The sequence below is a fragment of the Canis lupus genome, chromosome 35 (assembly GCF_011100685.1).
Source record: "Canis lupus familiaris isolate Mischka breed German Shepherd chromosome 35, alternate assembly UU_Cfam_GSD_1.0, whole genome shotgun sequence".
Classification (NCBI taxonomy): domain Eukaryota; kingdom Metazoa; phylum Chordata; class Mammalia; order Carnivora; family Canidae; genus Canis; species Canis lupus.
Window position 1 is genome coordinate 17,294,085 of NC_049256.1, and position 15,715 is coordinate 17,309,799.

The window sequence follows — 15,715 nt, forward strand, 5'->3', positions numbered from 1 at the left end:
CCTCTCCCTGAGTGAAGGAGACAGGCCATTGTTGAGCAAACCTAGATCCATGAGTGAGAGTGGAGGCCTGCGGTTTGGGAAGTGGGTGTTAATGTACCTCTGAACTCAGGGGACATGAACTCTAGTGTCATCCCAGCTGGGATAGTAAACAAGAAGATGGTTATGGGAAACTGCTTCAGGCAGCCTTCTGGCAGGAGACAGATGGCACACTCAACTGAGGTTTTGAGAAACTTTATAGAAGGGACTATTTACAGAAGTGTGAGCAGGACTGTAGGAACCGAGAAGCAATGTTGAGGCCCTGAGAGGCTGACAGTAGTGGGAAGCTGTTACATCTCTGGGTCTTAAAGGGAGTTTTAGGGCTCTCCAGGGGAAAAGAACCAATAAGATAAGTATGTTTGTATGTATGTATGTATTTATTTATTATAAGGGATTGGATCATGCAGTTATGGAGGCCTAGAAGTCCCAAGAGTTGCAGTTGGCAACCTGGAGACCCAGAAAAACCAATGGGTTTGAGCTGCAGCCTGAGACTCAAAGCCTGAGAAGCAGGAGAACTAACGGTATTGCTCTAGTCCTAGTCTGAGTCCAACAGCGGGAAGACTGATCTCCCAGCTCTAAGACAGTCAGGTCAAGAGAAAGAATTGTTTTTTAGTCAGTCTTCTATTTTGCTCAGGTCTTCAACAGATTGGGTGAGACTCACCCACACACTGGACTGAGCAATCTTCTTTACCCAGTCTGCTGAGTCAAATGTTAATCTCATCCATACGCATCTTCACAGACACACTCAGAAATAATGTTAACCAGATATCTGGGCACCCCACGGCCCAGGAAAGTTGGTATATCAAATTAACCATCACAAGGGCAAAGGTGAATAGTGTCACTAATGTGAGCTGGAGTAGCGGGCCTCTAGAAAGGATCCATCATTGAGAGACATCCAGCTGCTATCAGAACAACTCCCAGGCAGGGAGGAAGAGAGGTGAACAGACACTCCAATCTTTCTCTCATCTCCTGCCAGTGTCTCCCAGTGACCCAACCCAACCAAAAGCGAGTAGACCGAGGAGTCTGAGTGATGTGGTCAGTGGTATGGAGAGAGGTCAGCCTCCTGAGGCTCAGCAAGCAGACAAAAGAGAATAGTTTGGGGAAGGGGAATATGGAGACAGCTATACTCAGCAACTTCACAGTTGTTTTTGGAAGTACGAGTATCCCCCACTATCTGAAAGTAGAGCATTCCTATGAAACCTTCTGTAAGCCCAAATGGCATTAACACGAAGAACCAATTACCATTCATTTGTAAAAAACTTTTGAGCATTTCCAGACCCCCCAATAATGTTTCTTATCCTTTTCTGACACCTTAGGACACATCTTGCTAATAGATGCACAAAATAAATTGACGTAAAGCATCGATGTTCACAGACACAGTTCACAGCTATGGTGGCTGGATGCTGAGATGCTGAGTGTGGTGGGAGAAGGAGTTTGGCGGGGCCTCTCATGCTGCTCAGGGTGGGTGCATACTGTCTCTATCATGGCTTATTGCAAAACACACTGAATGCTATTTTCCCTTTTTTAATATAAGTGAAATGTTCTTGAGATTTCTTTTGGTTAGTGAAAGCAGATACCAGTGTAGGTCTCTCCTAAAAGCAAAGTGGTGTAACGCAAGCTTTTGAAAAGTGGGGAATACCTGTACCTGGTAAGGAAAACCTTGAAAGTAAGACTGTTACTCCTGGCCAGGGATGGCTCAGAGTTATTTAGTCTCAACATTCAACAACATTAAGCATTCACAGGAGGGGGGCTTATTTTGTATCCCATATATAATACTTGAGACATACCAATAGCATATGGATGCATTTATTAGTTAGAAATCTGTAATTCTGAGAATGTATTTGTATATATATATATATATATATATATATATATATATATATATATATATCTTACTTCTTCTTTGAGGCTTTAAGCTATTGTAGGGGAAACATTGCCTTTGAGTTTTATTTCCCCAACAGTGCCTTGAACATGGTAGGTGTTCCATAAATATTTGCTGAAGTACTATTCAACTTTTTTCCTTGAACCTAATAGAAATGAAATATAAAAAAACAAGAAAGGTCTCCTAAGTATCATATAGAATCAGCCAAGGAGATTTTTAGCACAGCAGGTAGCTAGGAGAGAACTAAACTGCTTAGTCTAAGGCTTCTTAGAGCTCATTCATTCAACAAATATTTATGGAGCACTCACGCTGTGCCAAACACTGTGTTAGCCTCTTGAGATACAAAGACAACATTCTCAATGAAGAAATCTGTTAAGCACACAAACTGCTTGGTTTCTTATGGCATGCAACCAGCCAATGGACACTATTAAAAAGAAAACCATAGGCCCAAAATGGTGTCACTTAGGCCGAGTTTCTAAACTGAGGCTTCCTACCTAACCTAACTGCACTTTCAGCCTCCCCTAGAGATGGACTCTTAGCTGATCCGTCAGGAATTTTCCCCATAATATAATCAGTCACATGGGCCTTTTTCATCTCCCAAAGGGAGATGAGATAATCCACCTACTGATCTTCAAATTGAATTTATTTATTTATTTATTTATTTATTTTTCTAGAGACAGCACAGCTGATTGGATCAGCCTTATAGAGGTCTGAAGCAGTTAAGCCAAGGAAATGGACTGTTATGATCTATGTATTTCTGGTGTGCAGGAATACCCCTTTTTTGACTGTCCACAGCCCTACTACAGGTTTATTCCTCAACAGAATGTGGTTTGCTATAACAGAGACACAGTGTGAAAGATCACGACCAAACCGCTTAATAATGTGCCATATCACTTACTCACAGCCACTCTCAAAACATGGACCCAGTGATGATGGGTCCTTGAAACTGAAAAATCTGAGTAAGAATAATAGTCACAGAACAGTTAGGCTTTCTTTAGCAATCTCAAATGCCAGCACATCCCTTGGGGAAGCTTCTTTTATATCTGCAGACAAAATAATGTCCCCATCCACCAATTTCAGCTGGCTTTCACTTCTGGACCCTAGGGCATGAAAAGCTGTTATTTAGGAGCCAAGAGTGTTCAATTGGGGAAAGGATAGTCTCTTCAATAAATGGTTTTGGGAAAATAGGATAACTTCATGCAAAAGAAACAAATGTGACCCTTATCTTACACCATTCACGAAAATGAACTTGAAATGGATTGAAGACTGATATCGGGACTTGCAATAAAGAATACATGTTTGGTCTTTGTCCTGTTTTTGGCATAGAACTCCCAAAACCCTTGGAATTTCCTAAGCAGTGAGAGACATAAAAGTGTCTATTGTGGGATCCCTGGGTGGCGCAGCGGTTTAGCGCCTGCATTTGGCCCAGGGCGCGATCCTGGAGACCCGGGATCGAATCCCACGTCGGGTTCCCGGTGCATGGAGCCTGCTTCTCCCTCTGCCTGTGTCTCTGACTCTCTCTCTCTCTCTGTGACTATCATAAATAAATAAAAATTAAAAAAAAGTGTCTATTGTTATGCAAATGGTGGCTTTTGGAAAACCCCACAGCTAGCCTAAGGATGAAGGCTGGTTGCCAAGGGGCCCAACCCTGTGGTTAAAGGGTTGGAATTTTCAGTCCCACTCTTAGATCTGGGATGGGGTGCTGGGGCCACAGACTGAGTAGAGTCTTGAATAGATGATGATTCAATCAATTATGCTGTGTAACAAACTCTCCATGAAAACCTAAAAAGAGAGGATTCAGAGAACTTCCAGGTCAGTGAACATGTGGAAGTGCTCAGAGAGTGGCATTCCCGGAGACAAAATGGAAGCTTTGAGCCATACCTTGCTCTAAGCATCTCTTCCATATCGATTTTCCCGAGTTATACCTTTTTATAATAAACCAGTAGTCTAGTAAGTATATATATATATATATACATATCTTTCAGTTCTGGGAGCTATTTTAGCAAATTAATTTAACCCAAGGAGGGGGGTGCCAGAACCTTTGATCTATAGCCAGAGGGTCAGAATCTCAGAGGACAACGTGGATTTGGGATTGGCACCTGAACTGTGTGGTGGTGGGGAGGGCAGTGTTGGAGGGCTGAGCCTGTAACATAACTTGTGAGTTATCTTCAGGTACTCCAGGTGGAGAGTGTCTGAACTAAATGGAATTGAATTGTAGGACACCCAGCTGGTGTCAGATTCACTTGGTGGTGTGGAATACACATGTGCATGCACACGCACACAGGAAAAATTACATCAAACTAAAAAGCTTGTGCACAGCTAAAGAAACAATCAATAAAATGAAAAGGCAATCTATGGAATGGGAGAAAATGGCTGCAAATCATATCTCTGATAAGGGGTTAATATCCAAAATACAAAAAGAGCTTTCAGAACTCAATAGCAAAAAACCCCAAATAATCCAATTTAAAAATGGGCAAAAGACCTGAATAGACATTTTTCCACAGAAGGCATACAAATGTCCAACATGCATATGAAAAGGTACTCAAAATCACTAATCATCAGAGAAATGCAAATCCAAACCACAGTGAACTATCACTTCACACCTGTTAGAAGAGCTATCATCAAAAAGACAGAAGAAGACAAGTGCTGGCAAGGATGGGGATTAAAGGGTACCCTTATGCACTATTGATAGGAATGTAAACTGGTGCAGCAACAGTGGAAAACACCATGGAGGTTGCTCAAAAAATTGAAAATAGAACTACCACATGACCCACCAATCCTACCTCTGAGTATATATCCAAAGGAAATGAAAATGGGGTATTGAAGTGATATGTGTATTCTTATGCTCATTGCAGCACTATTCACAATAACCAAGATATGAAAACAACCTAAGTGTCCATTAGTGGATGATTGAATAAAGAATATATATATGTTTTATATTATATTATATTATATTACTACATATTTGAATATTATTATATTCAATATATTATTATATTATATTATTTTAAAATATTATTATTATTATTTGAATTTATTGAGAAAGAAGGAAATCTTGCCATTTGTGACAACATGGATAGGATGTGATGTCATTATGTTGAATGAATTAAGTCAGAGAAAGACAAATACTATATAATTTATATACATATGGGATCTAAAATGCTGAACTCATAGAATTAGAAAGTAGAATGGTGGTGACCAGGGGCTAGTGAGGAGTGCAGGAAATGGGGAGATGTTGGTCAGTGGATATGAATTTCCAGTTTTAAGATGAATAAGTTCTGGGGATCTAATGTATGGTATGGTGATTATAATTAATAATATCATATTATATACCTGAAAGTTGTTTTTTTTTTAATTTTTTTTTATTTATTTATGATAGTCACAGAGAGAGAGAGAGAGGCAGAGACACAGGCAGAGGGAGAAGCAGGCTCCATGCACCGGGAACCCGACGTGGGATTCGATCCCGGGTCTCCAGGATCGCGCCCCGGGCCAAAGGCAGGCGCCAAACCGCTGCGCCACCCAGGGATCCCTGAAAGTTGTTAAAAGAGTAAATCTTAAATGTTCCCACCACAAAAAAAGAAATGATAATTATGTGACAGGATGGAGGTGTTAACCACTCTATGATGGTAATCATTTTGCAATATATAAGTGTATTAAATTAACACACTGTACATCTTAAACTTACACAACGTTATATGTCAATTATATCTCAGTAAAGCTGGGAGTAGGATGAAGAAAAGCCACTGTTTATTTGAGTGGGTTCTCTCAAAGCAATACAGCTCTGACTTCTAACTTCCTTTTCTAGAACCCTGTCTTGCTTCCATAATGCTGGGAAAGTGGATTACAGTCCCCTGCTGCTTGTGTCAAATAGCAATTCTTTCATGTTGCTCTATTATAAATGCTGCCCAGACATTTTGAGTCAAAACTGTGAAATATTGCTTCTTGCCTCCCCATTATCCATTCTATTACTAGATTTAAGACTTGTGAATAATCCCATATGTGACCCTGGTTAGAGGATTCTTTTTTTAACCAGGACAAAAACCAATTGAGTGATCTCTTCATGTAGGGTGTGCCAGTAGTTGAATATCCTACATACTTTTAAAGAGCTTTATTATTTGATCTCAAAATATTCTGTAACAGGATGGGATATATTTTCTTCTGAATTTAGCTTTATGTTCATTATATCTGTCATGGGCTATGAGACATATTTTAGAATTGCTGAACTAATGTCAATCAAAGTATGATCTTAAGTAGTGTCCATCTGAAAGGAAAATTTGTCAGGTTTCTTAGTGTGGGGGATCATATAGCCATATATTTTAAGTAACTTGCTGTTGTGCTCATTAGTTGCAGTTCTGGTTTAGAAATGAGAACAATATTGATGATATTTCTTCCTTCTCCACTTCAGATTTGTTGAATCAAATTACTGTAGCTTTTATTTTATATATACTTGTATATATCTTTATAGATTACAAGCTCTTTGAATTGAGAGATATTTTTATTTTTGTTTTCCCCCCCATAACCAGCCCCCAATACAGTAACTTATAAAAGGAAATACTCCACAAATATTAATGGATTGGAATCAATATAATTTTTTGAAAACTATAATATGGAATAACATAAATTAAATATTCAATATAAGACTTGGAAAGTAAATTTGAGGAAATCTCTCAGGAAGTGTAATAAGGAGATATTGATATGGAAAATAGAAGAGAAAAGTAAGTTAGGAGATCTAAATAGATTAATAAAAGTCCTAGTAATAAAATATAGAGAAATGAAAGGAGGGTATTATCAAATAAATTACACAAGAAAAATGTCAAGAACTGAAAAACATATATTTACAGACTTAAAGGGCCCATTGAGGGCTGAAACAAATGAAAAATGAAAAAAATCGACTCCTAGAATAGTGAAATTTTAGAACCTGGAATAGGAAGTAAGCCTAAAGTCTGCTAGGGGAAAGAGAAGATCAAAGACTAATGATTATTAATCATATGGAGCTGGATTTTTGAACTGCAAAATCAGTAGTTATAACAAAATGGTACTTTGAAAATTCTGAGGAAAAATCAGTCGAAGGTATTCTTGGAACAAGGTATTATTAATCAAGTATCAGAAGGAAATAAAATGTTTTGTGACATACAAGAGCTCAAGAGTCTACTTCCATATATCCTTTCTCATGAAGTGACAAAAGAATGTGTTCCACCCAAGCAAGAGAATAAACCAAAAAAGAGGAAGACACTAGTAAATCCAAGCAACAGGAGATCAAAACAGGGTCAAAAGGACTTCCTAGTGTTGCAATGAAAAGATGATCCAGAATGAAAACTATGTTTGAGGCTTAGGGGCCCAGGATTCACATTATATCAGGTGGTTAGAGAGCTCCAGGAGAGATATTGATGAGGAAAAAATAAAATTGTTACAATTCCTTATGGTTGCTCATGCTAAGAGAATTTATTTTATATCTATGCAGGAATGCTAAAAGGAAAAACTCATGGTATATCAAAAAGCACATGAAAACACGAAGGCAATTATAAACTCTAGAAAAACAAAAATTTGTATAGAAAGTAAATATATCACATTTTGTATCTCAATTTGAATAATGTAAACATAATAATAATGATTACTTGGAATATAAAGAAAAAGAAAGTATGTATGCATATAAGAGAGAAAGTGTAAGAGAGTTAAATTTTCATCTCCAGAAAAAAGGGACAAGAGTTAATGGTTAGATGTAAAAATCATAAAATAGTAGTATAAGCCTATTGTTTAAAAATATTGTGGGACCCCTGGATGGCTCAGCAATTGAGCCTTTGCCTTTGGCTCAGGGTGTGATCTCAGACTCCCAAGATCAAGTCCCACATCAGCCTTCCTACATGGAGCCTGCTTCTCCCTCTGCCTATGTCTCTGCCTCTCTCTCTGTGTCTCTAAATAATAAATAAATAAATAAATAAATAAATAAATAAATAAATCTTAAATAAATAAATAAATTTATTGTGATACATATAAAAAGAAATAGAAAAGTTGAAAGTAGTTATATCCACAAACGAGGAGAACTGTATATATAGTTTGAAAGAACTGCTAAATTATGACTCTTAATAACAGAAATATTTGAAGCTAATATCTACACTTTGGATTGTGTGTGTACGTACACACACACATATACATATATACTCACCTAGATATGTACTGTTTAAAATTAGAGGCACTAGTCACCTGTGTTCTTGAGCACTGGAAATGTACTAGTCCAAATTGAGATGTGCTATAAATATAAAATATACACTGGATTTTGAAGACCCGGTACCAAAAAAAAAAAAGATGTAAAATGTCTCATAACTATTATTTTCCATTTTTAAAAATTTTGATAAGAATATTTGAGATGAGATCTACCCTTTGACAAGTTTTTAAGTGTACAACACCACATCATTCCCTTTAGGCAAGATACTGCGCAGCAGTTTTCCAGAGTTATTCATCTTGCATAACTGAAACTTTATACCTGTTGAACAAAATCCCATTTCCCTATCCCTGCAACCCCTTGCAACCAACATTCTACTCCTTGCTTCTATAAGTTTCAGTAATTTAGGCACCATATATAAGTGGAATCATGCAGTTTTTGTCCCTTCACTGGCCTATTTCATTTAGCATAATGTCCTTCAGTTGCATTCATTTTGTCACATATGGTAGGAGTTCCTTCTTTTTAAAGGTTAAATAATATTCCATTGTGTGTGTGTGTGTGTGTGTGTGTGCGTGTGTATTTGTGAGTGGTAACGTTTTTTAATTAATGACTATAGGTTACAAAATAGATACGATGGGTGTTAGATTTCAGTAAAACATTTAATACAGTACCTTCCAAAGCTCTAATTTAAAAATCCATTCAAACTGACTTTGATAGGATGGCTCCTGCAAAGATTGCAAACTGTCAAGAGGAATGCAAACAACAGGCATGAATGATAAATAACAGTCTGTCACATAATATGAAGGGATCCACTGTAGTCCCCAGGGATTGGTGTTGAGCCAGTTCTTAACATGTTATTAATGATCTTATTTCCTTTGGGTCTCACCACCATCCACAAAACAAGATCAAATATATACACACATGTATGTATATATATATGTAAACTCATGCACATATACATGTGTGTACATATATATATGTATACTATATATATCATATTTTCTTTTTTCATTTATCAATTACTGTGCATTTGGATTATTTCCCTATCTTGGCTATTGTGAAGAATGTTGCAGTAAACATCTATTAGTTCTATTTTTTTTTAACTTTACAAATTTTTTAAAGTCTTTTTTTTTAAAACACTTTATACTATTTTCCATAATGGTTGCACCATTTTACATTCCTACTAGCAGTGTACAAGAGTGAAAAATATTTTTTTAAAACACAAATAAATGGAAAGACATTCTATGTTCTTTAATTGGAAGACTTAACATCTTTAAAAATATTCATACTACCCAAAGCAATTTATAGATGCAATGCAATCCCTATCAAAATACCTATGGCATTTTTTACAGAAATAGAGCGAGACTAAAACTCATATGGAACCACAAAAGATCCCAAATCATCAAAGCAATCTTAAGAAAAATAAAGCTAAAAGCAACACACTTCTTCCTTTCAAAATATATTACAAAGCTACAGTAATTAAACCAGTATGGTAGTGACATTAAGACAGACACATGGACCAATGAAGTAGAGTCTAGAAATAAATTCATGCACAACTGACCTTCAAAAAGTGTGCTAAACACAAAATGGAGAGAGGATAGTCTGACAAGCAATGGAAAAACTGGATATCCACATGCAAAAGAATGAAATTGGACCTTTATCTTATGCTGCACACAAAAACCAATTGAAATAGACTAAAGGCTTATACTTAAGACTGATAACTGTAAAACTCTTAGAAGAAAACAGGAAAATCTTTGATATTAGCCTTAGCAATTATTTCTTAGGTATGACATCAAAACCACAGGCAACAAAAGCAAAAGTAGACGAAGGGGACCACAGCAAAATAAAAATCATCTGCATATCAAAGGAAACCATTGACAAAGTTAAGACAACCCTTTGAATGGTTCTCCCATTTCACAAACCCTGCAATCGATAAGAGTAATATCACTGCTATATTTTTTTTATTGATTTAAGGTAATAAATCGTGGATACATTGGGTTAAGGAAAATAAATAATTAAACCTGTTTCACCTGTTATTTTCACTTTTCTGCTAAATGTAGCTACTAGAAAATTTAAAATCACACATATGATGCTCTTACCCCAATCTTGGAGCCTGGAGAGCCCTGCTGGGAAGAGAACTCCTAAAACAACAAATATATGTGGAAGGCTGTGGTGCAAGGCCCTTTTTGCCGACTATAAGCAGTGTCCCCAGAACCAGAGGGAACATACAGATCTTAAAATTGAAGGTGTTGATGCTTGAGATGAAACTGAATTCTATCTAGACAAGAGGTGCCCTTATGTGTACAAAGCAAAGAACAACACAGTGACTCCTGGTGGCAAGCTGAGTAATCCGGGGAAAAGTAACTCATGCCCATGGAAACAGCCATATGCTTCATGCTAGATTCCAAAGGAACCTTCCTGCCAAAGTCATTGGCCACAGAATATGTGTGCTGCTCTACTCCTCAACAACTTCACTGAAAAGTAACTAAATAAAGATATAGATATAAAATAAATAAATAAATATAATTACATATGTGGCTTGCATTATATATATTTTTGATTCCTTATTCCTTCAGTGTAGGGACCATTTATCCACTTATTTATATTTAGAATGGTGCCTGGTAGGTATATTTGCAATGATAAAAAATACTTGTTTAATGAAGTAATGAGCACCACAGTGATTTTTAAGTTGCGATTGGTCAGGACTCTCACTGCATATAACAGAAATATCTCGAAGTAACCGTGGTTTGAATAATTTAGATGTTTATTTTTCACAAAAAAAGAAGCCGGGAGCTAGGCAACTGAGAACCATACCATGACTCCACAGATTCATGAGGGACAGAGAATCTCCTCCAGCTTTCTGCAACCTCATCTTTGCTTTCAAATATGCTCATCAGATATAGAATTGCAAGTGATGCCAAGATTAACTACAAGTAAATCTGTGTTTCTCTCCATTATAATCCATTTTAGTGCAAGAGCTTCTATGGAGGGTAGATCACAGAGAGCATCCAGATACATTGTTTTTGAAATATTTACACTTAAAAGGGAAATGTTTTAACTGAGGTACCTAGAGGAATGTGTAGCTAGCATGTCTTATAGTCTCTCCTTCAAATATCAGATGTTTCAAGCAAGCTATTGCCAAGGGCTGGATCAAAAGCAGGACTGAAATCTCCCAGGAATGCATGTAGAGTCTATGTTTTGTGCTGTTGATTAAAGAGAGAGCCATATGCTTTAGGTAACAGGTGTGCAGGTGGCAAAGCTGACATTCTGTTGTGCAAATTTAGTATCCTGACTGGTATGCTAGCCCAGATGGGGGGCTACCTTATTTGTGCACAACAGCTGATGACAGGGTGTCTGTGCAAAGCCAGCACTTACTCAAAAAAGAGCCTTGAGTCAAGTCAAGCACTTGAACAAGAATCTGGTTGAAAATGTTTGCCCAAATTGTGGATGAGTAAGTTTTGGAATGGCAAAAGACAGGTGGAACAATATGGTACTTTCAATCATAAAATAACCTAAGAAGAATCTGGGTAGAGAATGAGTTTTGGAAGGGTGAACCCTAAAGAGTTAGCTGCAAAATATATTCCAAGATTCTGAATAAGTCAACCTGAGGCTAAGAGTTTCATCTCTTTGAACTTTGGAAACAATCTAATATCTTCAGTGATTATAGTTTTTGTTCATTTAATGTTCAGGTAGCCTGATAGCAAATTTCACTCACACTGTAACTTGGATGCGTGATACAAATTCAACATTTTATTTTATTTTATTTTATTTTATTTTATTTTATTTTATTTTATTTTATTTTATTTATTTCTGTTTTTTCCCCTCCAAGGCTTCCCAAGTTGTGTCATTTTACATCGAGCTTCTGGCCTGGTTGGAAAGGATGGAAGCGATATCCTCTCTCCACTTAGAACAACTCCACGTACCAGGTTCTTCAAACTTGGCCAGTGCCACACTAAAGGACAAAATAAAGAATTGAAAAATCTTCCCCCTCACGATAATAGCTTGAGTTGCTTGGTTTATGCTGCATAATCCCTTTGAATGTCAGAAATGGAATGTTCCTGCAGTATTTCTCTTTGAATCCTATTAATAATATATTGTCTTATTTCTTTAGGTAGATGGATTCCCAGGAAAGCCAGATGAAAGTCATTTATTTGTTAAGGCAAATGCATTGAACTTTTAAAAACACGTCCACCCTTTTAGCTAATCCCTACCTACTTGATTCTAGCAGTTCATTATTGGCATGATCTGGGATACCTAGATTATAAGTCTTCTGAGAGCAGAGTTCCCGGTTTTTGTTTCCCACTGTACACCAAGCTCCTTGGATACTGCTTTAAGGACTCAGTAATCAACCAGTAAATATTTTTCGAATGAATGAATAAACCATGAAGAATTTGGAATCTATACCCAGATGGAACAGATTAACCCAAAGATGATTCATGTTCATCTAAGTCCAAGAAAATTCATTTCCTGTAATGCTGAGAAGAAAGTAGATGTAGACCATTGAACAGATGAATTGTAAACCAATGAGTCTCTAATTTGGGGCAGATGCAAAACACTTCAGATTAAATGTTGTGTCGATTGTACTTTGAAAATATCCTGAATGAACTATGTCTGAAGAGAACATTAGGGGAAGTAATTTGGCAAAAATTAGAGGCCATCCATAAAATGGTATAGAACTTAACACACACACACACACACACACATGAGCTTGCACATATACACACAAAATCTGAATTAGATTGATGGATTTTATCAAAGACAATATCCTGATTGTGCTGTTATACTATAGTTTTTTAAAATGTTACCACTTGGAGAAACTAAGCAAGGTGTACAGGAATCTCTCTTACCATCTCTCACAATTGCATGTAAACCTCTATTTCAATAAAATTCCAGTAACAGCAAAAAATAATAATACTAAAAAAAGAGAAGAGACAATCGTGAGAGGGCTCATCAAAACTGTCAAGGGCATCAAAAATTGGGGACCACTAAATCCACATGGAAGCAAAGCAAGTCTGACTATATGTGTGGGAGCTTTATCAGCTTTAGATGATGGAGCAGATGCTTAAAATATGTATTTCCTCCAGGCTCAAACCTAGGACCCACAAAATGTTAAGAGATCACAGAAGAGTTAAAGTTAAGAGAAAGAATTCATGAAGTCAAGGAAGTCTGATGTTCCTGGTATCCTTTTTGCAGGGGTCACACCAGTAGGGACTACTCTTCATATTTCCTTGATGTTGGCCCTGAAAGTTAAACTTAATACTCACTTTTGAGGTTTATATAATCCTGTTTTGGAAAAGGATGTTTTTCTTTTTAACCTTGCCAGTTTTTCCTTGTCCTTATTTAAAGTCTTTATTGGGGTGCCTGGGTGGCCCAGTTGGCTGAATGTCTGACTCTTGGTTTCGGCTCAGGTCATAATCTCAGGGCTGTGAATCGAGCCCCGCCTCTGGCTCTGCACTCAATGGGGAGTCTGCTTGATATGCTGTCTCTGCCCTGCTCCCTGCTCATTCTCTCTCTCTCACAAATAAATAAATAAATAAATAAATAAATAATAAATAAAATTTTAAAAATCAATGTCTTTATTCAACTAAAATTAGGATTATCCAAAGACTGCCATCAAGAGGGGGTTATCTATAGTTTATAATTTTGGGTTAGGTGGATTGGAGTAGATACTTTGAGACCATGCTTTAAATCTTTTGCTCATCTCCTGTAATATTATTAGCTTCCTTATTTCATAACTCCTCATATGTAGTTTTGTGTACTATCAGATTAATTTTATTTTAGTGTTGTTTTGTTGCAATGTGTTAGATATGACAAGATGGAAAATTCTTTTAATTTGATCACATAACAAAATCAATATTTTCATATGTCCTGTTGTCTTTTAAAGCTGTCCATATGTATAGTCAATTTTTATATATTTGCAGCAGTATTCTAACTCTAATTTTAAGTTATTCATTTTTACTTAGCATTATACCACAATTGATTCTCCATTTTTGTTCTATGGAGTCACTCATTCATCATTTATTCATTTAGTTAACATTTTAAACTATTAATAAGCACCTGTCATTGTGGTTAGGGTAAGTTTAAGAGGGGGAAATTAATGTCTTTTAACCCAATTTAAAATACCCATTTTGAAAATAGAAGGGGGGGGAGAAGAAAATAGAGAAATGCAAAGAAGTAGGTTACTTCATAGTCAGTGATATCCACTCTTGATTAGAGATATATGCAATGTTCATCCCACATTCACCAAATATGCCATCAGTGAGTCACCAAGATATCCATTTAGTCCTTGTTGATTCATGCAGACATGTCTGGTGAAACGACCAAGAGGGATGAATCTTCACTCTCCCTGTTTTCTGTAGATGAAATTTTAAAGAACCATTGCCAAACCTGTCATTCAATTTTCCAATAAGTGTTTAGTCAGCTAATGTATGATGAGAACTGTCAGAGTGATGCCACACATTAAAGGAAACTGTGTGCCTATTAGTAGAGAGGGTGGATATATAATGATAGAGCAAGTTGATCCCATCAGGAAGATGGACCAGAATGGGGAGTCCATTCTTGCCATCTGAATAAAATGGATTATGTTCATCTGAGATTCTGCAAGCTGACCCTCTCATGAGAGTAAAAATCAAAGTTGCTAAAGCCTTTGCTTCCACCAGGATTCCTTGGCCTGGAAACTTGCAAAGAATACAAGGAGAAGAGGAGATTCAGAAAAGGAAGAATATTCCAAAACATGGAACATTCTGTAAGTAGGTAACATTAAAGTCTAAAGGAAACATCATCAAGTCAGACTGTTTCTCAGTTTGAGAAAATTGAGAATGTTTCTCATTTGAGAAAAAACATGGTCACCAGAAGACACTTGCTTAGCCACTGCCAGTGTCAGAAAACAAAGGCAATGTTTCTCTTGGAGGACTTGACCTTAAATGGCTCTATAGTTGTTGACCCATCGTCAGGTGAGGCCTGGCTTCCCGGGGCCAAGCAGAGCAGTGAAGGGAAGAGCATAGGCCCATGAATCCATCTTCAGAGGGAGGTCTTGCAAAGAAGTGCAGATGCTGGGCAAGGGAGTGCTCTGTGACCGCTGAGAAAAAGATTGGCTGAGGATTTGGGTTGAGCTTCCCAGGGAGAGATGAACAGAACAATTTGCCCAAGAGTCTGTACTGATGAAAATGTTATCACACAACATTCAACCTCATGAGGAGATTCTTGGTTAAAACCTTGACCCTTTTAATTCAGTTTCCTTCTGGTATGATAGCCTCTTGCTCATCCCCGGAAAGGCCTGTAGAAGACCCTGAACTTTCTTACCTGGACAATTTGACTCAATTTCCTCTCCTGGGAGGTGAGCTTAGCATTATTTGGCTGTGTGCAGCATCTGAGTCCTTGGAGGGCTGCAGATCTCTGGACAGGTTCTGGTGGTGAAAGAAAGGAACAGGTCTTTTGCAGACAGGTGTCAGCATACCTTGTCTGCTTCATCTTAAGGATGCCACTGGAGCTGACTATGTCTTTGGTTACTTTTCTTGTTGCTTTTTATGTCGAGAAAGGAGGGTGGAGAAATTGGTATACAAGACATTGGAAGTCTAGGCTTTGGGAGAAGGGTTTCAATTTACCCAGGTTTTTGTTTGAAAGGCTGGCAGTTAAGA

General features: G+C 37.2%; 1 pseudogene; it reads left to right on the forward strand.

Moving 5' to 3' along the window:
• Positions 1 to 10,167: 10,167 nt before the first annotated feature.
• On the forward strand, positions 10,168 to 10,567 carry LOC102153918 (annotated as a pseudogene).
• The last annotated feature ends 5,148 nt before the right edge of the window (positions 10,568 to 15,715 follow it).